The sequence below is a fragment of the Periplaneta americana genome, chromosome 16 (genome assembly GCF_040183065.1).
Source record: "Periplaneta americana isolate PAMFEO1 chromosome 16, P.americana_PAMFEO1_priV1, whole genome shotgun sequence".
NCBI classification, from domain to species: Eukaryota; Metazoa; Arthropoda; class Insecta; order Blattodea; family Blattidae; genus Periplaneta; species Periplaneta americana.
In genome coordinates, this window is record NC_091132.1 from 183,269,929 (window position 1) to 183,293,311 (window position 23,383).

Genomic DNA, 23,383 nt, shown 5'->3' on the forward strand with positions numbered 1-23,383 from the left:
ATGTGAAGAGTTGCAAAATTACAGTAATTACATTTATTATATTTTATTTCTGTTTCACAATAATGCAATGAATTGCAAAACATTTCTATGAAGCTAAAGGAGGGAGTATGAAGCTAGGAGAAGGAGCAGTGAAATTGCAACTGAAATAATGAACATAAAATTTAATTTAGAAAGTGTACATTGGGCAAGTCGGAGACAACAGAGTAAAATGACTGATTACTTCACTCCTCAGTAAATAAGTTTGGTGAGTAATGAACAAACTGTTTTAACACAGAATACTGTATTTATAATTGTACATGTATTTTATTGTGTTCATGGTATGCTTAAAAGTGAATACATAAATCTAAAATAAGCCTAATTATGTTTATTATTTTTCATTTTCCACCTCATTAGACTGATAATATGAATCTCGGTTACTACGACACTCGTTTATAACAACATAATTTTCAAGGACCCTTGGATGTCGTTATAACCAAGTTCTACTGTATGTTGTTGCCAGCACTTATGGAACTTGGATTTCCTCCATTCTGCTTTGGGCGTCCCAGTAATAATTTTTAAGCTACTGTAGATGGTATGTCAGCATCAATGTTCTTAATCACTGGAAATTTCAGCCGATGTTCTTTATTGATGGTGGAATTCGCATCCTTATAGAAAGTACAATTTATGTCAATTATTTTTTGAATCAATGCCACCAGGGGCCTGTTTCTCAAAAATACTAGTCTAGTAGTTCACCAGATACTAGTTACCAGAGTATATTTCACCAGCTCTAGTAGATTCTGTTTCTCAAACTAGTCTAGTAACTTGTGACAATTTTTCACTAGTCACATGATCTCTTTCACTAGTCAGCTGATTGAGTTCATTTGTTTATAGCCATTGGTAGGTATTGTTATTTGAGGTTAGGAGGCTAAGTTGTTTGTGTTTTGGTTCTTACTTCTCTCTTCTCTTGAAATTCCATCAATTGAAAGCAAATTAACTATACTCAATATGATTAATGACTCAAAGGATATATCATTCGGTGCGTTTTCAAGCATAATAACAAAAATGATAAAGTAAACGACTGGACAAAAAAATTTGTAATAAGTGAGGCTATGGAACTGATACTTCAGAACAAAGATTATCCATACGTTAGGGACACTTTGGCCCAACATTAAGAAAGCAACTTTGACGAGTACCAATTCAAGTTCACAGTATCATAATATGAACACATTATGTAGCAAGTGAGTCTACTGGCGACATGAATGCCACTTATGACTTGAAAAAATCGCTATTTCTTTTTTTCAGTTTTACGTTTGATCTATTCATAAATTAGTGTCGTTTTGTATTTAATTTGTAGGCTAAAGTTGACAATGTCAGAAGGACTGGCAGTGGAGGAGGAAAGCCAGCAAAAATTACTGCAGTTGATGAATTGGTATTAGATTATTAGGAAAAAAATCTGCATGTGTTGCTGGTCTAGGGCAGAAAAACCAGATGGCATTGGAAAATAATCAACATCCCGATTTGTAGAGCAATTTGTATTTGAAGCTTTGCTGATAATGCATGACTTCTATTTGTTTGTCTTGTTATGGCAGGTCCCACTATATTTAACAACTCTCCAAGCTTTTCAGCACTTTATTTAAACCGTTCATTATATTTAAACAATGCTCCCGTAAAGGAATAATAATTGTTCTTTCTCGATATAGTTTTAGCTCTTCTCACAACAACTTCTTTACTACTTCAATCGAAATCACTAAACCACATTTATTAAAAAAATAACTACAATATTTTGTTTTGATTATCTGAGAAAGATTGCCACTGGTAACTGATAATATAGAAATCACCAGTCTTTAGAGTCTTGTAGGAATATTCCTGTTAAATACTAGTATAATCAACTAGATTAGCATTTTGAGAAACAGAATCACTTTTGAACTGGTGAAATGGACCAATATTACTAGTCTGTGAACTGGTAACTACTACTTTACCCTTGTAGTTTCTAGAAACACAGACTTGTAAATTAAACTAATATTACTACTGTACAGACTAGTATTACTAGTCCGTGAGTTTTGAGAAACAGGCCCCAGGTTGTCTTTTCGACATTTCTGGTCTTCACTCCTGGAATCGGCTTAGTTATAACCCACTCCTGAGGTTGAGGCGCCTGGAAGGCGGAGTTACATTACCCCGATGATGTGATAGGATGATTATGATTATGTGGTGCCAGGAGAGGTCTTAAATCTAAACTTAACCTAAATTTCAGACCATGGACGAACACAGGAATAATTCCCTTTAAAGAAAAATTCCTGTGCTATAACCGGGAATCGAACTCGGGACCTCATGAACTATAGGCAGAAGCTCTGACCACTAGATCATGAGGCTGGTCTGTATGTCAATTATAGCACATTCGATTCGATATATTGTTAAAAAGTTATGCTATTGTTGTTGTTAACATCCATTTTAATTATTGCAGCATCTAACAGTATTTTGAGTTTCTGGTACCATAATAACTCTTTCTATCCTATCTTCTGACAATAGGTACTAGATAATTGAGGAGTTTGCCGAAAAAAGGGCCTAGGCCCTATACATCAATATGGCGAATTGAGATACATGCAATCTAAGATTTTAAAACGCACCTGAATAAAATCACAATCTACTATATACAGTCACGAAGCTTGAGCTTTGAGGGTGCTAGAAACAATAGACTGTGACGGTACTATTTTGCATTGCCTGTAATGAGACGATATTAGCGATCCTAGTGGTGAGCAACTACCTAATGTTTGCATATTTACTATGTATTGAGCTTCGCGACTGTATATACTAGACTGTGATAAAATGTTATACACGCACGCAGCCCTGTCCTGCAGGTATGATCAGTACAATCAAAACAAAATTTCGCTACTATAATTAGCGAATTATTCACGACATTTTAAACCGTTTTCCCAAAGAAGGGCATATAGGTCTATCCGCCTTTCTTCCGGCAAAGCCCTCAATTCACAAATCAATATTATTTCTGGCATAGTATTAAAAAAAAAAAAGTGTAAAATGTTTTAATATACTATTTCTATATTAATGAGTAACTTTCTTTTAAAATTTTTGAATGCAGGTGATTTTTACAAACAACATTTAGAATAAGCTCATTATAGCAAATCATCTAGACGAGAAAATATTTCCATCACCGCACAGGAAATGTAAGTTTTCGGAATTTCAATTTAAGGAAATCAAATCATTGACGTAACAGATAGGCATTAATTATTTCTGGAAATAGAGGCTACACATCACCACAGACTTGATGTATTTTTTAGCTAGGTCTATATAATTATTCTGGTATAGTTCATGTATTTAGTTAGTATAATTTTTGTGTTCAGTTGTATGGTTTTGTGTGTTTTAGTTTGGATAGTTTGACTCCGTGTGTAGTTGGTATAGTTCAGGTAATTAGTATAATTTTTGTGTTCAATTGTATGGTTTTATGTGTTTTAGTTTGGATAGTTTGACTCCGTGTGTAGTTGGTATAGTTCAGGTAATTAGTATAATTTTTGTGTTCAATTGTATGGTTTTATGTGTTTTAGTTTGGATAGTTTGACTCCGTGTGTAGTTGGTATAGTTCAGGTAATTAGTATAATTTTTGTGTTCAATTGTATGGTTTTGTGTGTTTTAGTTTGGATAGTTTGACTCTGTGTGTCGTTGGTATAGTTCATGTATTTAGTTAGTATAATTTTTGTGTTCAGTTGTATGGTTTTGTGTGTTTTAGTTTGGATAGTTTGACTCCGTGTGTAGTTGGTATAGTTCTTAGATAGTATGGGTGTTTAGGCTGTACAATTTATGTGTGCAATTGGTATTTAGTTTGTGTGTGAGTTAAGATTATGTATGTGTTCAGTTTGTGCAATTTTTTTCTTTTTCTTTTATCGTGTGTTTAGTGTGAACAGTTGTGTTCGGATTATAATTTATGTGTTCAGTTTGCATATGTTTGTGTGGATGTTTAGTTTGCATAATTTATGTGTTTAGTCTGTATTATTTTTCGTGTTAAGTTAGTATAATTTGTTTATGTGTTTACTTTGTAAGTATAGTGTAAGCTCTCTTGGACTGGCTCCCCAAGTGTAGTAGACCTTCAGCTCACTCTACACTCTCCTGTAAGAGGCCGTTGCCCTTATGGGATTTCAGGCTTTTCGTATTTCGTATATAATTATTCAGTCTACTTACTTCTTAATTGAAGATAATTATATTCTTAACTTCTTTTAATTTTATTTATTTATTTTGTTAATAATTGTAACATAAAATACAATATATACAGAAAAACTTTAGCTCGCCCCTGAAAGAGTAGAACTCGTGCTCAGGGGCGGATTCCTGAATTGAAATTAATAAGTATACAGTACAATTTGTCTTGTGTCTACTACGCAATTAGAATATATAAATTTAAATTTACAATTTTTCAATTTTTATAAAATCCATACATAACTATTAGAATTTACAAGAGTAGGATATTTAAATATAAATTTGTTATATATTCTTGGACCTAAATTACTACTGTGATTAAATACTGTAGCAGTGTTGCATTTTGGTTCAAACAATCTTAAAGAATTCATACCTTTTGTTTCATAACTATGAGAATGCAATTCAAAATTATTTCAATTTTTATGTATGAATTTTATTAATACAATATAATAAATTTGTCTTATGTTAAGTACATTAAAGTCTAAAAACAATTTTTGAGATGGAAAATCAATAGGTTTATGAAGACATATTTTAATTATTTTCTTCTGTAATAAATAAAGTGGATTAAAATTGGATTTAAATGAGCTACCCCATCCTATAATTCCATACATAATTACCGATTGAAATAAAGTTGAATATATTATGCGTAATAAACTTATTGACAAGTAATTCCTCAATAAAACAAAATAATATATTATTTTACGTAATTTATTACAAAGGTAATTGTGTTGGTTTCATTTTAAATGATTATCGAAAATTATGCCTAAATACTTAACTTCAGAGGACTCTTTAATAATCGGACATGTACACTGTATAAGACAACAATCAGAATTATGTAATTTAATACTTAATATAGATGTAGGAGGTTTGTTACATTTTTCAGATAATGAGAATGGAATAATTATGGTTTTATTTTCGTTGATAGAAAGATAATTTACGATATATTATTTATATTTTTAGCACATTTTTATAACTGGAGTAACTGTTATCATGCCTGACCGTGAAATGAGCAGACCCGGGTTCAAATTCTGGTTGGAACAAGAGCGAATGCTGGGTAACTTTCGGTGCTGGTCCCTGGACTCTTTTCGCTGGTATTATTATTTTCATATCATTCACACTCTAGATAACCATACTGTAGATGTTGATAAGGTGTCTCAAAATAAACCACTAAAAAAAAAAAATCAACTATTTATCGAGAAACGAATCCACATCCTTCTGGGTTTGTAACATAACACCTTAACTGCAACACTACTGCACAACCAAAATCTTCGGAAGCCAACTGTATAAGTTACAGGGTGAAAATGAAATAGCCTTAGAGATTTTCAGAACAAATAGCTCATGTTGTATGTAACAAAAACTATAATATAGGCTATTTGTGGAAAGTTAATAGTGTTTTTTTTTAGAAAAAATGTTTTTTTCTCATCATCATCATCATCATCATCATCATCATCATCATCATCCTGTCAAGTACTAATCCCAAAAGAACTGTTACGGCCTGAAAAAGCGATTTTCTTGCCATCTTTTCATAGGTCGACCAAGTGACCATTTCCCATTTGGACGATACTTCATTATTGCCTTATGGATCCTGGATGAAACCATTCTTGAGACGTGTTCCTTCCAGTTTAACTGATATCTGGAGATATACTCCAGTATTGATGACACATTAAGTTCTTGAAGGATATCTTCATTTTTCTTTGGATCCCATTTAGTGTAGCCAGCTGTTCGGCGCATGAATCTCATCTCGCAGGCTGTTAGTCTGCTTTCATCTTTTGTCCTTATAGTCCACGCTTCACTCCCATAACATAAGACTGGTCGAGCTATTATTTGGTAAAGAAGAGTACGAGTTGATTTTTGTACTAATGAAGGTTTTAAAACTCTTCTCTGATAAATCCAAATTTTCAACAAAAAAAGTTTATATCCTAAATAATTAAACTCATTAACTCTTTCCAAAATTGTGTTATTTAAACAAATTTTGCTTGGTATTGGGTATCTGGTTTTTTTCTCCAATGTTTAACAATCTCTTATTCGGTAACTATTGCAAGTAGGATCGTGCTCATTATCCATATCAATAGAAAATGTAATAAAGAATCACTGTAGTCAGTGTGCTGATAAGTGTTAATGAATATTAAAACTAGATAAGTCATATTGATTGAAAAACTAGAATTTTTATAATATTTCAGCGCTAAGGAAGACTGGAGATCTACCAATTCAAATTCTCATTATAAACTGGAGAATTAGCACGGTAGCTTTTAACCCTGCCATTACATTTGCCACCAAATTTAACTAAATACACAATGTCGCTAACATAAAAACATGACGTTGGTGTGTGAGAAATGTATTTATTTTTTCTCTCAACCTCCTTCATTCTGAACTTTACTGAGAGATAGCACCACTGTTAGCTACAAGATATATTTGCGTAAATACTGCGGCTTCGATGAGAGGGTCGGGACAGAAACAGTTCTGCTGTAGCGCATCCACGGACACCCAATGCAGTGGGAGCGTGATCCTTACTTAAATTTATTTTCGCGTGTACATTGCAAATCAAATGAAGAAGATCCCTTCTTGCTCCAGTTACACACCTTGCATATACGAAGGTTAGGTTTGGTTAGTTCAGGTTTTTATTAACCAAGTCCGCGCGTGCGCAGACAGGCAAGAATTGTACCTTTTTGTCATTTCCTTCTGGAAATGTTTCACTATGTCTTGTAAAGTGTTCATTTTATCTCGAACTAAAATATCTGTCGCATTTTCTTTTGTTTCATCACGGTCGAATTGGTTTATCTCTTTGGTATCAATGGTTCTAGTCGGCCATGGCCTTTATGACAGTTTTTGTGTCGTAATATTGATAAACAATAATATAATGAAAGCTGTGAATAATTTCATGGCCCCTAAAATTTCTTTCGTAAAAGATTAGGTATTTTTCCCTAGGTCACAAATAAAACGGCAACACGGTCATAATTACGTACTTAACGCTTTGGTGAACATTAACCGGAAATTTACTTTCCGTCACTTGAATGATATTCCGTGAAACAGACCTTTTTTTCCTTTTCATTTCGTTGTGATAAACTACTTTAAGATCTTACTACATCTGCATTTTCTTTTAATGCATTCAAAACACCGCCATTGTACTACATAAATCTTGCGCTTTACTAATGGAGTGATTTAAGAACTAGCCATACCCGTGCGCTCCGCTGCACTTGTTAGAAATAAATATAAAGTAATTACATAATTAAAATAGGACATCTGCCTCAGGGAACATTCGTGTTTGATAGAAGGATAAATAGTTTAATATGTTACTTAATTTAAATAGTATTCAAGTAATTAAAATGCCATCATTTTGGTCCAGAGACCACTCATTTGGTGCAATGACAATTCCTTTAACATATTTCTTATTTGTTATTACATGCAAATAATTAAAATATGATCATTTGGTTCAGAGAACATCCGTTTTTAATGCAACGATAATCTGTTTAACATTTTTCTAAATTAGTCTTGACTGCATCTTTAATAAATCACTCCAAATTAATAGAGTGGATTGTGTACGAAGATAATTTTTCTGTGCATAAAGATCTATTTTCATCTTACCTCATTCCTTATATGTAGTATTACATCCATCTAGAGAAACTACAAATTTCAAATAGTGAAGGAATTATCCAAATTAGCTTCTGAGATTACTTCATACAAACAGACAAATTTAATATTCTCTGTATATTAATATTGATAAACATCAAGGCTTCCTTAAATAGACGGAGTCATTTGTTTTAATTTCATTATAGCCATCGATGTCGTTCCTGCAATAACTCCTTTGTGACATATCGATTTTCAGATTTTTGCTCTATTAAATAACTTAAATAGTTATACAGCAAATAATACAATCTCCTATATGTAATTATATTTCTTTCTTTCGAAAATGTAAGAATTCACGATCTCCTATGTATTACTGCCATGGAATGAATAAATCTCTTTTTTCTTCCTACTGAAAAATTTTATATTTTGTACATAAGAATTACGGAACGACACTATAATCTGAGGCAGCGTTGAAAATGTATTGTGTTGTTATTTTAAAACTCTTGTATATCCTTAAATATCAGTCCTATCAAAATTTTTCCTGGAATAAAACTTATCGGAAATAATGTTTAAAGAAACTTATGTAACATTTATCACAAAAATCAATAATAAGCGAGATATTTCGATTTATTTAATTCAGGCCCCCTTATAACCCCCCTTTCAAATAAAGTATTTTCAATGCCATTTGGCCTAAAATCTAAGTTAAAACGAACTTAATTTATATTCCAATTTTCATCGAAATTCGTTCAGCCATTATCACGTGAAAAGGTAACAAACATCCAGACAGACAGACAGACTTAAATATCAGTCCTATCAAAATTTTGCGTGGGATAAAACTTATCGGAAATCATTTTTAAAGAAACTTTTGTTATGTAACATTTTCCACAAAAGTCTATAATAAGCGAGATATTTCGGTTTATTTAATTCAGGCCCCCTTATAACCCCCCTTTTAAATAAAGTATTCTGAATTCCATATAGCCTAAAATCTAAGTTACAACGAACTTAATTTATGTTCCAATTTTCATCGAAATCCGTTCAGCCATTATCACGTGAAAAGGGTACAAACATCCAGACAGACAGACATACAAACAAAAATTTCAAAAAAGCGATTTTCGGTTTCAGGATGATTAATTATACATGTTAACACCAATTATTTTTGGAAAGTCGAAAATTACCAGAAAAATTTCGCTTACAGATTTATTATTAGTATAGATAAAGTCGCGAATTTCACTACCACCATTTCGATTGTGTTTTGTTTGACACGGCTCGGTACGGCCCGGTGACTAGTGGCCAGCGAGTAACGTCGACTATCGACATTGCTCTGCCGTGGGTATTATCCAGTTGTTCCCCACATTAAATTGAGAGGGGTTATAGTACACCAAGAAATACGAGAAGGCTTATCAGGTCTGTAAGATATTATAATGGATGGATAGGAACACTATTTGTTCCAGTTCATACAACGAAATTTTAATTGAAGGACCTCAGTAATGAAGGTCATATTAGCTTAGTGTTGCGAAAAAGCAACATCCAAATTTGGAACGAAATATTTAGCACTTAAATATAGATAAATAGCCAGAAGTAATGTACAGTAGTGGCAGAAAAACCCGGACCGACCCTTGTAGCTGATTTCAGAGCCTTGTTCACTCCAGAGCACGATAGACTGGTAACTAAGACTTTCGTGGTTCGAATCCTGCCTGGGAAGGAAACTTTTTTTTGTTCCTTATTCAAATTTATTCCCAATACTTTTCGATTGCTGGCAAATTCATGTTCTGGGAATAATAAGTTAATTAAGTAGCAAAATATCGCTGCAATCGAAAAGTATTGAGAATAAATTTCAATAAGGAACAAAAAAAAGTTTCCTTCCCATGCAGGATTCGAACCACGAAAGTTACCAGTCTATCGTTCTCTGAAGTGAACAAGGCTCTGAAATCAGCTACAAGGGTCGGTCCGTTTTTTTTGCTACTTCTGTATATGACAAAGTACACTAATACTAAATACAATATAAAAATTTTGTTCACAAATGCGATATTTTGATTAATAATTTACCTTTTATGGAATGATCTCTAACTTTCTCTTCCATGATTACAAAAGGTAATATTGAACCATTTGCCACTGCTTCCATTTCAAAACTAACAAACAAATTCTAACACAATAATACATTACCATGCTTATAGTAATCAGAGATGTAAAATTTCTATGTTGTCTTACGTCTGTGCTAGTAACAGTCAAAGAAAAGCACAGATGTTACTTATTGCGAAAATGCAACACTAGGCAATGAGTTACTGGATTTCGTAGTTCCCCAAGTGCATCACGATGCAGGGGGGCACCTGTCCCATACACTAGCAGAAATTTCATGAGAAAATTTCTTCCCCCATGAAGACCCAAACTAGTGTGCATTCCATAATACAAGTCCTAGGCAGATGCCTTAGACCACAACGCCATGGCGTGGGACTAAGACAAGTAATTACTGTACTTCATTTTAAACATTTTAAGTGTTCACTGGAAAAGTGGTTTCTGCACAACACACAAATTAGAGTTTAAATATTTTCAGAAATAAATAAAGGCTTACACTTAAGAATGATTAAAAAATCCTGTGTCTGTAATAGGGATATCCTGAACTAGCACCCACAGATAGCACGCGTGCACTTTGAGGGACGCACTTTGCGTGTGCATTTGTTTTCCAATATGTGAACATTAAGGAGTTAGGAAGTGTATTAGTACATTAAATACTCTTAAAAACAACTCAAAATGGCAAATTTTAGTTGTGTTCCTATATGTAAAAACCAGGGAAAGCCTTTTGTCTTCATTCAGGTCCCTAAATATTCTGAATATATGATATGCTTTGAACCTTAAAAATTTAACTAATGAAATTGTGCCTCGAAAGTATTAGCAATTAAACAAAAATAACTACTTCAAGTAGGGAATTGCTGGCTACAGTTTCATTCTGGAAGAGGAAAAAGTAAATTAATAAAAACATATGCAACCTCGACAGCAAGCTATGTTAGCTTAGATTATATTCAGTATTTCTAGAATCTAGGAGTATCCAAAGTTTATGCCTGCAGCAAACTCTCGAATAACTTATATGTATATTATTCAGGACAATCCATAGTGAAATCCATTTCGTGAATAATGTTTTTAATGTGCTGTAGATTAATTATTAAAACCATGTTTTTTACTTCAAATTTTCAAAACCATCCTACATAGTATTCAAAACTGCATGTTCTTAACCTACAAATCACAAGAATAATCGTGATACTACTGTGATCATATTGTATCATCTTACCAAACATTGCATTTGATCTTTCTGCAACTAGAGGAAAAAAATACGAGGAATTCACTCTTGATAGTCCCTTCCCAATAAAAAAAACACATTTGTGGCTGCATATCCTGTTTTTAGCGTACAGTGCTTACAATACTAATGATTAAAGAGGTAATATTTACTTTCGACAAAGTTCCTATTTTATATATTTATTTTTTTATCCATGCACCTCATTCTCAAAGTTCTCATTTAGCTCAATTTACTCGTATCTATATTCTGCATACTGTAGATTTCCCCATCCATCTCTTAAGGGGAATCGCTCAGTATTATCCAAATTTATGCTATTATTTATTGTAAATTAAATTAAATTAAATTATGAGGTAAGAAAATACTCAATTATATTAAATTATACTAGGTTATACAAATTAATTGTAAATATAATTTTAACACGCACAAAAAAAAGAGGGAGAACGTAATCAACTGTGGCATATGACATAATATAGCCCTACAACATGTTGTGCCGCATGGAACGCTCCTACCAACTCACAGTAAAACTTTGCATAAGATATCCCTAAATAAGAATGTTGCAAATGGTAGAACTATTACCCCAGATATGAATGGCATACAATAAAATACTTCTAGAAAAGAACATTAACTGCATCTGTGGTCTGGTGGACAGCATGCTGGCTTCCACATCTGGAGGTTCTGGGTTCGATTTCAGGTCTCGACTCTCAAGGAATTATTTTTCTTGAAGAAGACAAATTGCTTTGGTGTCTAGAGTCTAGAAATTTGTATCAATGTGAGTGTGATTGTCAGTGTGCCGGGTTATTAATTAACCAGTCTTAAAATAAAATACAATATATCACAACTGTTGCTGGGCATAAACTTGAACACACGCTGCATCATCACATTGTTGACAAGAAATGCCATCTATGAGCTCAACCAGAAAATACTGAAAGATGCTAAAGAGTTGATAATAAATGAAGAAAGCATAATAGGCAATTTTAATATATAGGCACAAGCTGTTTAAAATGTCTTAATACATAGTAGAGGAGGCAAGACCTGCCCTGATTAATTTTCTCTCCTGTAAAAACAGTAGACTTAAAATGTGACTTACCAGGGTTTTTCCCCCTCGACTCTTCAAATAGAATGACCCAGTAAGTAGGATTAGATTAAACATGTGACGTTATTGACATAAAAACTGCCAATCTCCTTATTTGAATTTGTAAATAAATATTATTAGAAAAACACAAAGAATTTAATATTGAGACACATATGGCTTTTGTGGATTTCAAGAAAGCCTTTGATAAAGTAAACAGATCAAGGTTATCACAAATTTTAGTAGACGACAATGTTCCACAACAGTTTATCCACAATATTCATAACATATATAACAAAAATAAAATAGCAATTAAACAAGATGGTAAGCTATCATCTTGGACACACATCAATACTGGTGTAAGACAAGGATGTGGATTATCACCCATTCTCTTTATTATTTATATGAACCGAATAATTAAAGAGTGGAAGCAAACTCGGCATGGATATATACAAATTAACAGCAGATACCTTAAATTGGATTCAATTCTCTTTGCAGATGATTTGGTATTATTAGCACTTTCAGAAGACGACCTCCAAAGGTCAATATATAATTTGCAGCAAGTAGCAGCCACATACAATATGGAAATTTCAACAGATAAAACAAAAATTATGGCATTCTGTGGGAAATACCCAATACAAAGTACAATTTGTCTCGATAATAAAATATTAGAAAGATGTAATAGTTTCGCATATTTAGGTTACAATATTTCCATTTTTGAAGAAAATTAATAAATACACAAGAGCTATGGGCATTATAAATAGTGTGATGAAACCATCCTTGGTTCAGAAACACACCCGCATACGTCTCTACAACACATTGGCACGACCGATGCTCAGCTATGGCAGCGAAGCATGGACACTGAGGAAAGCAGATAAAAGCAGAATAACGGCTTGTGAAATGCGATTCATGCGAAGAACAGCGGGCTATACTAAGTGGGATGTGAAAAGAAATTGTGAAATTTTAAAGGAACTAAAATCTCGACCAGTTTTAGATTACATTGTTCAATATCAGTCTAATTGGAAACATCATTTGGAAAGAATGAGTAATAGTAGACTCCCAAAGGCAATTTATGATTATGTACCACATGGCCAAAGATCTGTGGGTCGTCCTGCTAAGAGATGGCGAGAAAATTTTATGTGAGACCGTAACAGGCCTTGTGGCCTAACACTTGTCAGGCAGAAGAAGAAGAAGAAGAAGTTAATATAAGATTGATTTATACCTGTTTGTTAAATTGGTGCCTCAAATCATTTCATCAATGATTTACTAAATGACAGGTTTAAAATAGGCCTATATAAGCTGTGAATTTTTATAACCATAGAGAGGCTCATTCCAGGTTCATATACTCTGGATTTTCTTCTTAAAGGAGATGGGCACAGGTGGGACTTTCAAGATATGGATTAGGCCTAAACACGAAACTGATGGTTTACTTTTGCCCACAACAGTAAATAAATAATGAATTAGAATTCTGTAGGCCTACTTGTCGATACCTACTCTTGTAAACTTTTTTTTTTATGAGATGTCGAATGTGCATTATTAGTGAATGATTACAAGGAAGTGGTTTTACTCTTTACAATTTTAATGCTAGCATTATAATTTAACAAACTGGTAGGAGCAACAGATAATTTTACCTTTTTTTTTCTTTACTCTGGCATTTTCTTTTAACGAACTGGTAGGAACATATACTGTGTTTTATTTTCATTTATATTAATAGACTGATAGGAGCAACAGATATGGAGTTTTACTTTCACTCATTTTATTAAACTGGTAGGAGCAACAGATATTGAGTTTTACTTTCACTTATTTTATTAAACTGGTAGGAGCAACAGATATTGAGTTTTACTTTCACTTATTTTATTAAACTGGTAGGAGCAACAGATATTGAGTTTTACTTTCACTTATTTTATTAAACTGGTAGGAGCAACAGATATTGAGTTTTACTTTCACTTATTTTATTAAACTGGTAGAAGCAACAGATATGGAGGTTTACTTTCACTCATTTTATTAAGCTGGTAGGAGCAACAGATATTGAGTTTTACTTTCACTCATTTTATTAAACTGGTAGGAGCAACAGATATTGAGTTTTACTTTCACTTATTTTATTAAACTGGTAGAAGCAACAGATATGGAGGTTTACTTTCACTCATTTTATTAAGCTGGTAGGAGCAACAGATATTGAGTTTTACTTTCACTTATTTTATTAAACTGGTAGGAGCAACAGATAATGAGTTTTACTTTCACTTATTTTATTAAACTGGTAGGAGCAACAGATATTGAGTTTTACTTTCACTCATTTTATTAAACTGGTAGGAGCAACAGATAATGAGTTTTACTTTCACTTATTTTATTAAACTGATAGGAGCAACAGATAATTTTACTTTTTTTTTACTCTGGCATTTTCTTTTAACAGACTGGTAGGAGCAACAGATATTTAGTTACTTCCATTTATTTTAATAAACTGGTAGGAGCAATAGATATTGAGTTTTACTTTCACTTATTTTATTAAACTGGTAGGAACAACAGATATTGAGTTTTGCTTTTTTTTTTAACGCTGACATTTATTTATTTCAATAAACTGGTAGGAGCAACAGATATTGAGTATTACTTTTTTATTTTAACGCTGGCATTTATTTTATTAAACTGTTAAGAGCAACAGATATTGATTTTTTTTTTTTTAACGCTGACATTTAGGACAAACTGGTAGGAGCAACAGATATTGAGTTTTACTTTATTTTAATAAACTGGTAGGAGCAACAGATATTGAGTTTTACTTTTTTATTTTAATGCTGACATTTATTTTATTAAACTGGTAGGAGCAACAGATATTGAGTTTTACTTTTTTATTTTAATGCTGGCATTTATTTTATTAAGCTGGTAGGAGCAACAGATATTGAGTATTACTTTTTTATTTTAACGCTGGCATTTATTTTATTAAACTGTTAAGAGCAACAGATATTGATTTTTTTTTTTTAACGCTGACATTTAGGACAAACTGGTAGGAGCAACAGATATTGAGTTTTACTTTATTTTAATAAACTGGTAGGAGCAACAGATATTGAGTTTTACTTTTTTATTTTAATGCTGACATTTATTTTATTAAACTGGTAGGAGCAACAGATATTGAGTTTTACTTTTTTATTTTAATGCTGGCATTTATTTTATTAAGCTGGTAGGAGCAACAGATATTGAGTTTTACTTTTTTATTTTAACGCTGGCATTTATTTTATTAAACTGGTAAGAGCAACAGATATTGAGTTTTTTTTTTTTATTTTAACGCTAACATTTAGGACAAACTGGTAGGAGCAACAGATATCGAGCTTTACTTTTTTATTTTAATAAACTGGTAGGAGCAACAGATATTGAGTTTTACTTTTTTATTTTAACGCTTACATATATTTATTGTAATAAACTGCAGGAGCAACAGATATTGAGCAGGCCTATTTCCTTTTCTTAATTTTAACTCTGGATTTTCTTTTAACGAACTGGCAGAAGCAACAGATATTGAGTTTACCTTTTTTTTTTTTTCTTTTTTAATTTCAACGTTGGAATTTATTTTAACGAACTGTTATGATTAACAGATATTCAGTTTTAAGCTTACTTCTTTTAAATTTTAATGCTGGTATTTATTTTAATAAACTGGCAGGGAGATATTGAGTTTTACTGTTTTCTTTATTTAACACTGGCATTTATTTTAATAAACTGGTAACAGCAACTTTTTACTTTTTTTTTTTTTTTTTTTTTTACTTTAATGCTGGCATTTACTTTAATAAACTGGTAGGAGCAACAGATACTGAGTTTTACTTTTTTATTTTAATGTTGGCATTTATTTTAATAAACTGGTAGGAGCAACAGATATTGAGTTTCACTTTTTTATTTTATTGCTGGCATTTACTTTAATAAACTGGTAGGAGCAACAGATACTGAGTTTCATTTTTTTTTTTTATTTTAATTCTGACATTTGTTTTAATAAACTGGTTGGAGCATCAGATATTGTTAGCATTCTTTTTAATTTTAATGTTGACTGCTGAAATTTATTGTAATAAACTGGTAGGAGCAACAGATAGCCTATTGAGTTTTAGTTTTCTTTATTTTAATGCTGGCATTTATTTTAATAAACTGGTAGGAGCAACAGATATTGGGTTTTATGTTTTTTAATATTCTTAACACTGGCATTTATCATTAAAAAAAAACATGGTAGGAGCAACACATATTGAATTTTACTTTTTTAATTTTAATGCTGGCATTTTGACAAACTGGTAGGAGCAAGAGATATTGAGTGTTACCTTTCTTTTTAGTTTTAATGTTGGAATTCATTTTAATAAACTGGTAGGAGCAACAGATATTAAGTTTTACTTCTTTTTTTTACAATTTTAACGCTGGCATTTATTTTAATAGACTGGTAGGAGCAACAGATATTGAGCTTTACTTTTCTATTATTTTAATGCTGGCATTTATTTTAACAAGCTGGTAGGAGCAACAGATATTGAGTGTTACCTTTATTTTGAATTTTAATCCTGGCATTTATTTTAACAAGCTGGTAGGAGCAACAGATATTGAGTGTTACCTTTCTTTTGAATTTTAATCCTGGCATTTATTTTAACAAGCTGGTAGGAGCAACAGATATTGAGTGTTACCTTTATTTTGAATTTTAATCCTGGCATTTATTTTAACAAGCTGGTAGGAGCAACAGATATTGAGTGTTACCTTTCTTTTGAATTTTAATCCTGGCATTTATTTTAACAAACTAGTAGGAGCAACAGATATTGAGTGTTACCTTTCTTTTGAATTTTAATCCTGGCATTTATTTTAACAAGCTGGTAGGAGCAACAGATATTGAGTGTTACCTTTCTTTTGAATTTTAATCCTGGCATTTATTTTAACAAGCTGGTAGGAGCAACAGATATTGAGTGTTACCTTTCTTTTGAATTTTAATCCTGGCATTTATTTTAACAAGCTGGTAGGAGCAACAGATATTGAGTGTTACCTTTCTTTTGAATTTTAATCCTGGCATTTATTTTAACAAGCTGGTAGGAGCAACAGATATTGAGTGTTACCTTTCTTTTGAATTTTAATCCTGGCATTTATTTTAATAAACTGGTAGGAGCAACAGATATTGAGTGTTACCTTTCTTTTGAATTTTAATCCTGGCATTTATTTTAACAAACTAGTAGGAGCAACAGATATTGAGTGTTATCTTTCTTTTGAATTTTAATCCTGGCATTTATTTTAACAAGCTGGTAGGAGCAACAGATATTGAGTGTTACCTTTCTTTTGAATTTTAATCCTGGCATTTATTTTAACAAGCTGGTAGGAGCAACAGATATTGAGTGTTACCTTTCTTTTGAATTTTAATCCTGGCATTTATTTTAATAAACTGGTAGGAGCAACAGATATTGAGTTTTACTTTTTTTATTTTAATGCTGATTTTATTTTAACAAACTGTTAGGAGTAACAGATAGAGAGTTTAGCTTTTTTAATTTGAACTGTGGATTTTTTTCTAACGAATTGGTAGGAGCAACTGATATTTAGTGTTAACGTTTTTAATTTTAACGAACTGGCAGGAGCAACAGATATTGTTTCACCTTTTTCTTTAGTTATAACGTTGGCATTTATTTTAACAAACTAGTAGGAGCAACAGATATTGAGTTTTACCTTTTTAAATTTTAACTCTGGCATTTTCTTTTAACGAATTGGTAGGATCAACAGATATTGTTTTACCTTCTTTTTTCTATTTTAATGCACAGGGGTTTGACATTTTCTTTTAACAATTAAAATCATGTTTAAAGACAATAACGCTCTAATTATATATTAACAAGGCATTTTACAAAATATAAGTTATATAAAATATTAAATAAACAGTATAGGCCTATCTTGTATTATTTTTATTGACGTGGTTAGCTCAAGCCTAATATCTAAAACATGACGATTGCTAGACATGCACTTAAATAGGCCTAGAATTTTGAATTCATCCTAACCTTACTATCTTCTGATTGAAGAATCTTACCTCGGCTGCCAACATTATTGACATATGTTATTATGTTGTGGAATAAGATAAATATGCTACATACAATCTGTAGCTATAATTCGCCGATTCAGCAGTATTATTTAACCATGTCACCACAGCGATAAGGGTACTTGAAACACACGATGCATCAACTGTAACACTTCCCTTGTAATAAGACTAATTTCAACAGTAACATCACCGGAATAACAAAAAAACACTTTATCGTCAAAGGAGTCCCCCACACGTTATTAGATGTCACTCCATAATGCCCCTTGTTGTTCTCAATTTCCCGCACATATATAAAACTACAAAAACAAAAGGATACAGTGCTACCAACTATCTAACTACAAATAGTTCTGTGACACGTCTGTAGTTATTTCTGGCTATTGACTTTCAACTTATCAGTCTTTGTTATCTTGTTACTTATCACAAGGATGCGAAATCTAAAACGGAAAATGTTGTGTACGCAATAAAACGGAAATGGCAACTGATGAGTTTACTTCCTACAGAGTTTCATTCTTTGTGACGAGTTGGCTTGATTGGTGTTTAAGAACGGGGATTCCCTCTCGTATGAAAATGACGTTAAATTGCGTAGTAGTTTTATATGTCACGTGGATAATGAACTTATTTAACCTTGATGATATAAAGTTCAGGAGTGGGAGGAGATAATAGCCGGCTGAGTAAGGGGAGCAAATTCAAATGTTGGTAATATTTTTGAATACATCCACCTCCGTTCTCTCTTTTGTGTTCAAGGAAAAGGATAGAAAATACACAAAACTGAAAGTGTAAAGTGCATAATCGTCACTGGAAACTGCGAGACCGGATTACAGTATTTCATGGCCACTGAGGTCTTTCAGATAGACGGACGGGTTAACAGGAAAACTGGGAAAAAATTGAATAGCCTCTTCCGCTTGGGTAAAACGTGACTATACATTTTTTTTTAAATAAATGACACTAACTCAGCTGTGGAATGTGATGGAATGGAGAAATAATCCTGTCAGAGCCGCTTTGTAGCAACTTAAATCTCCTACCTGTAGCTTTAAGTGATTGTTTTTCCTCGAATTTGTTGGGAAGAGCCATTCTGAAATCGCTGATGGCCGCAGTTTTAATGGTAGGGCTGCATAATACACAATAGTATATACTGTATATATGAGGGGCTCAATGGAAAAGGGGCCCATGCCACAAAAACTAAATTTTGTAGGAGAAGCTTTTATTCCACTGAGATTCTCTTTCTCTCCAAGTGAAGACGGGGCATTTCTAAATGCTTACCATGTCCGGTAGACACGTGTCACAAGACTGGAAGTTCATAAAAAGAGGTCCTAGATGGAAATATCTGACAGATTATCGAAGAAACTAAAAATCAAAGGGATGTGGCATGGGCCTATATATATATATATATATATATATATATATATATATATAATATATAATTTTGTATATATAAAGATCATCTATAACTTAATGGTAACAGACCACAATAAGCCTATATATATATATATATATATATATATATATATATATACTTACTTACTTACAAATGGCTTTTAAGGAACCCGAAGGTTCATTGCCGCCCTCACATAAGCCCGCCATCGGTCCCTATCCTGTGCAAGATTAATCCAGTCTCTATCATCATACCCCACCTCCCTCAAATCCATTTTAATATTATCCTCCCATCTACGTCTCGGCCTCCCTAAAGGTCTTTTTCCCTCCGGTCTCCCAACTAACACTCTATATGCATTTCTGGATTCGCCCATACGTGCTACATGCCCTGCCCATCTCAAACGTCTGGATTTTAAGTTCCTAATTATGTTAGGTGAAGAATACAATGCGTGCAGTTCTGTGTTGTGTAACTTTCTCCATTCTCCTGTAACTTCATCCCGCTTAGCCCCAAATATTTTCCTAAGCACCTTATTCTCAAACACCCTTAACCTATGTTCCTGTCTCAGAGTGAGAGTCCAAGTGTCACAACCATACAGAAGAACCGGTAATATAACTGTTTTATAAATTCTAACTTTATATATTTATTTATTTTAATTCATTTATTATTTGTGTATTTACTTACAAAGGGGCATGTAGAACGCATGGGCGAATCCATAAATGCATCTAGAGTGTTAGTTGGGAGGCCGGTGAGAAAAAGACCTTTGGGGAGATCGAAACGTAGATGAAAGGATAATATTAAAATGGATTTGAGGGATGTGGGATATGATGACAGGGTCATTCCATATCAAATCAACAAGGCACTCAACCCGACCGACTCAGATTTGTTTCAAAATTTGAGGGTTTGTTTTACCTGCCGCGCTAACTAAAACTGCCGAGTTTCATACGTCCTGTGCTTTTCGTTTTCTGTTAGTGGCGTTTCAAACATGAAGAAAAATCACATTTTTGTAAGCACGCCGCTTCAATTAAAATTATATATCTCAACAACGTCTCCAGATAAATTTACAAAAATTGGGTGATACATTCTTAATATGTGATAGTTTTTATTACTTATATTGTTTTCTGCATGTATTCAATTACACTAAAAAAACATGGTGAAACAATTTTCATATATTCATATTTAAAAATGCGGGGGTTCTATTTTAATGAAAAAAATATATAGTACGCCTCAATTAGTGATATAATGAACTGATAAGTTTCAACTTGGAATCTTCATAGGTTATAAAGATAAAAATTATTATGTCACAGCAAGCGTAAGCTAACCGTATAAGTCGCGATAATTATGTCCCACACATTCGTTGTGTTTAATTATATTTGATCATATTCTTGAATGTCGCTATGTAATTTAACATGTAGTACATAATTCGAATTTTTTAAATTATTACCTGAAATAAATTATTGTCACATGGATTTTGTTAAACCTGAAGTTCTGTAAGAAATGCTTACCTTTCATTGCTTTCATTGAGTTGTTTCAACTGCATTTTAAAACTGCTTAGCAAGTATAATACCCATCCTAAACAGCAGGACTGTTATGAAACTTGTGTTCTAGGCACTGCGGTGGATTTTGCAAATCGAAGATCAAGCATTTTTTCCTCTTCAGTATAGCCTTTTTTAGTCACATAAACGGTATTAATGTTTGGGAGATGATGCCTTGTCCAGTCGTACAATTCCCTAGGTGTAGTTATTTGTTTATCGGATGGTCTCTGCAAACTAGCACAAGCCGCAAACCTTTTAAGTGTCCCGCCTACAACGTCGCATGCTCTTTTGCCATGCGATATGCAAAAATAATGCAATTCTGTTGGAAATCCAAAATCTTCTTCATGTAATGTGAGGTTCAGGAATTTTTTTTCTATTTTTATACTGAACAGAGAATCCATCGGAGAAATACATAATTTTTGTGGTGAGTTACAGATATTTGTTTTAATGACTCCATTAGATATTTTTGAAACAGATGTACAGCTGTAGTGTCATATTTCGGGCAGTGTGAAATTATTACCAGATTTTTAATAGAGACTGTATCGGATGACGATTCGTTATGATATATTACGAAAGTACGAATGGTTGTCTGCACATTAGTCCTGTGATATGACTGAATTTCATCTTGGATTACGAAATAATAGTTTTCAGCGAAATCGAATAACACAACAAGCTGGCATGGCTGTAGGAATGATTTCATATCACGTAGAAACTTACTTTTTTCAGATGATATAAATGAGTGAGTCAGTAAATCACCAAGTTTCTCCAAGAGACAGTCGAAAAATTTGTCTGTGGGTTTCATTATAGTCTCAAGCGTTGATCGGTCAGTCGTCATCCACTGCTTGTAGGTCACTGATTCACTGCAGTTTTATACGAAACATTTCTCTAAACCCTCTCTTATTTTGAATGGTTCAGGACATTCTGTACATTTCCTGAACAAGCAATTTATATGAGGAGGATTGCACACCATAGTAGCCAAGAAATGTTAAGTTGGAAAGTATAAAGAAAAATTTTCTTGAAATCCACGTAGACCTGAAACTTTAATAAATTGCTTCCGGCATAAGTTTTACATTCTGATAGGACACAGACACAGACAGTATAGTCCACTAACTCCAGCTAGAATACAATTTCTTGGTCAGGGTTACAATTTTTAAACACGGCATATAATTAATTTCTGCTCATGTGATTTACTCCCTGATTCTTTAATCACAACAAATATTTCTTACCAGGCATCATTCTGCTTATCTCGTCAGAACAACAGAATTCTTTAACTTTACCGGCAACAGCCGCGAGCAAGGGTTTTCCAGGTTTTAGATTTGGTGAACACAAAATTCCCTTTCCTTTTGCCAGGACTTTGGCTTTCCGAATTATGTATTCGAAAGCTGAAAGAAACTCTTTTTTTATATTATTTACGCTGCAGCTTTTAGGTAGTAGTGTTAAAATGGTGATTTTCTCAATTTTACCTGAATTTTGAAAATTTTCCTGCAACTGAGACAAAATTTCAGAATCAGAAAGGTTCTGGTTCCTCGGCATCTTTATATCGAAGACTTTGTCTTTTACAATATTTTCAAATTTCTGTCTCTTATATTTCTCTTGTTGTAGCCTTTCTTGTTTAATAAGGAACACACCTTGGTCAAAAAGACTTGTATTTAATGAACTTACATTTGCTGTAGAGTCGACGTATTCTTCATTACTAGAGTCATTGTGAGGATTCTGCGTAATAGCATCATATTATATTTTTATTTCTTTGCGACACATAGCGCACACCTTTTGTTCCTGTTTTAAATCAGGAAATACATTAAGCATCCACGATATAACACTTCTTAAATTTTTCCTCTAATTACAGTGCCCTGATTTCTCGAAGGGATTGCAGCAAACATAGGCCTATAACTTAAAACGCGACTCCATTACATCGCACAAAACTACCACATACTACGGAAACTAACGACACTGCACTTGAAACAGATTGCAAGTTTTGTATAAATTGAAGACTGTATAAACTGCCACTCATGACGGCCTGACAGATCGATGACGCAGCTTATCAGACAAGTAGGAACTCGCGCATGCAGTGTTGGTGTAAGACGGGGTTAAGTGCTACAAACCAATACATTGATATATTTTTTTACTGATATTCCTGAAACGTTTCCAAAATGAAACTTACACCAAGGGGAGAATACTCTTACTTCTATAACATACATTTTTCGCGAAATAATTTATGTCCCGCATTTATAGATATTCAATGTTAAAATGTGTTTCACTTGACTATTCAATAAAGAATTCATTACTTTGATGCAAACTTATTTTTATTGAAACGTATGATCCCTTAGCTTTAAAATAAGCCCAAGTTTAAGATTCTACCTCAATT

The 23,383-nt window shown here is 32.8% G+C and overlaps 1 protein-coding gene across 5 annotated transcripts in view; it reads right to left on the reverse strand.

The window, feature by feature from the left end:
• Positions 1 to 18,600, reverse strand: part of LOC138692201 (uncharacterized) — a 56,330-nt gene extending 37,730 nt beyond the window's left edge. For 3 of the 5 annotated variants that reach the window (XM_069815285.1, XM_069815286.1, XM_069815284.1), the window contains exon 1: positions 18,106 to 18,600. The gene's annotated coding sequence lies outside the window, so the exon portion shown is untranslated. The remainder of the gene's footprint in view (positions 1 to 18,105) is intronic. The other 2 variants (XM_069815288.1, XM_069815287.1) reach the window with 1 other exon arrangement.
• Between the last annotated feature and the right edge of the window lie 4,783 nt (positions 18,601 to 23,383).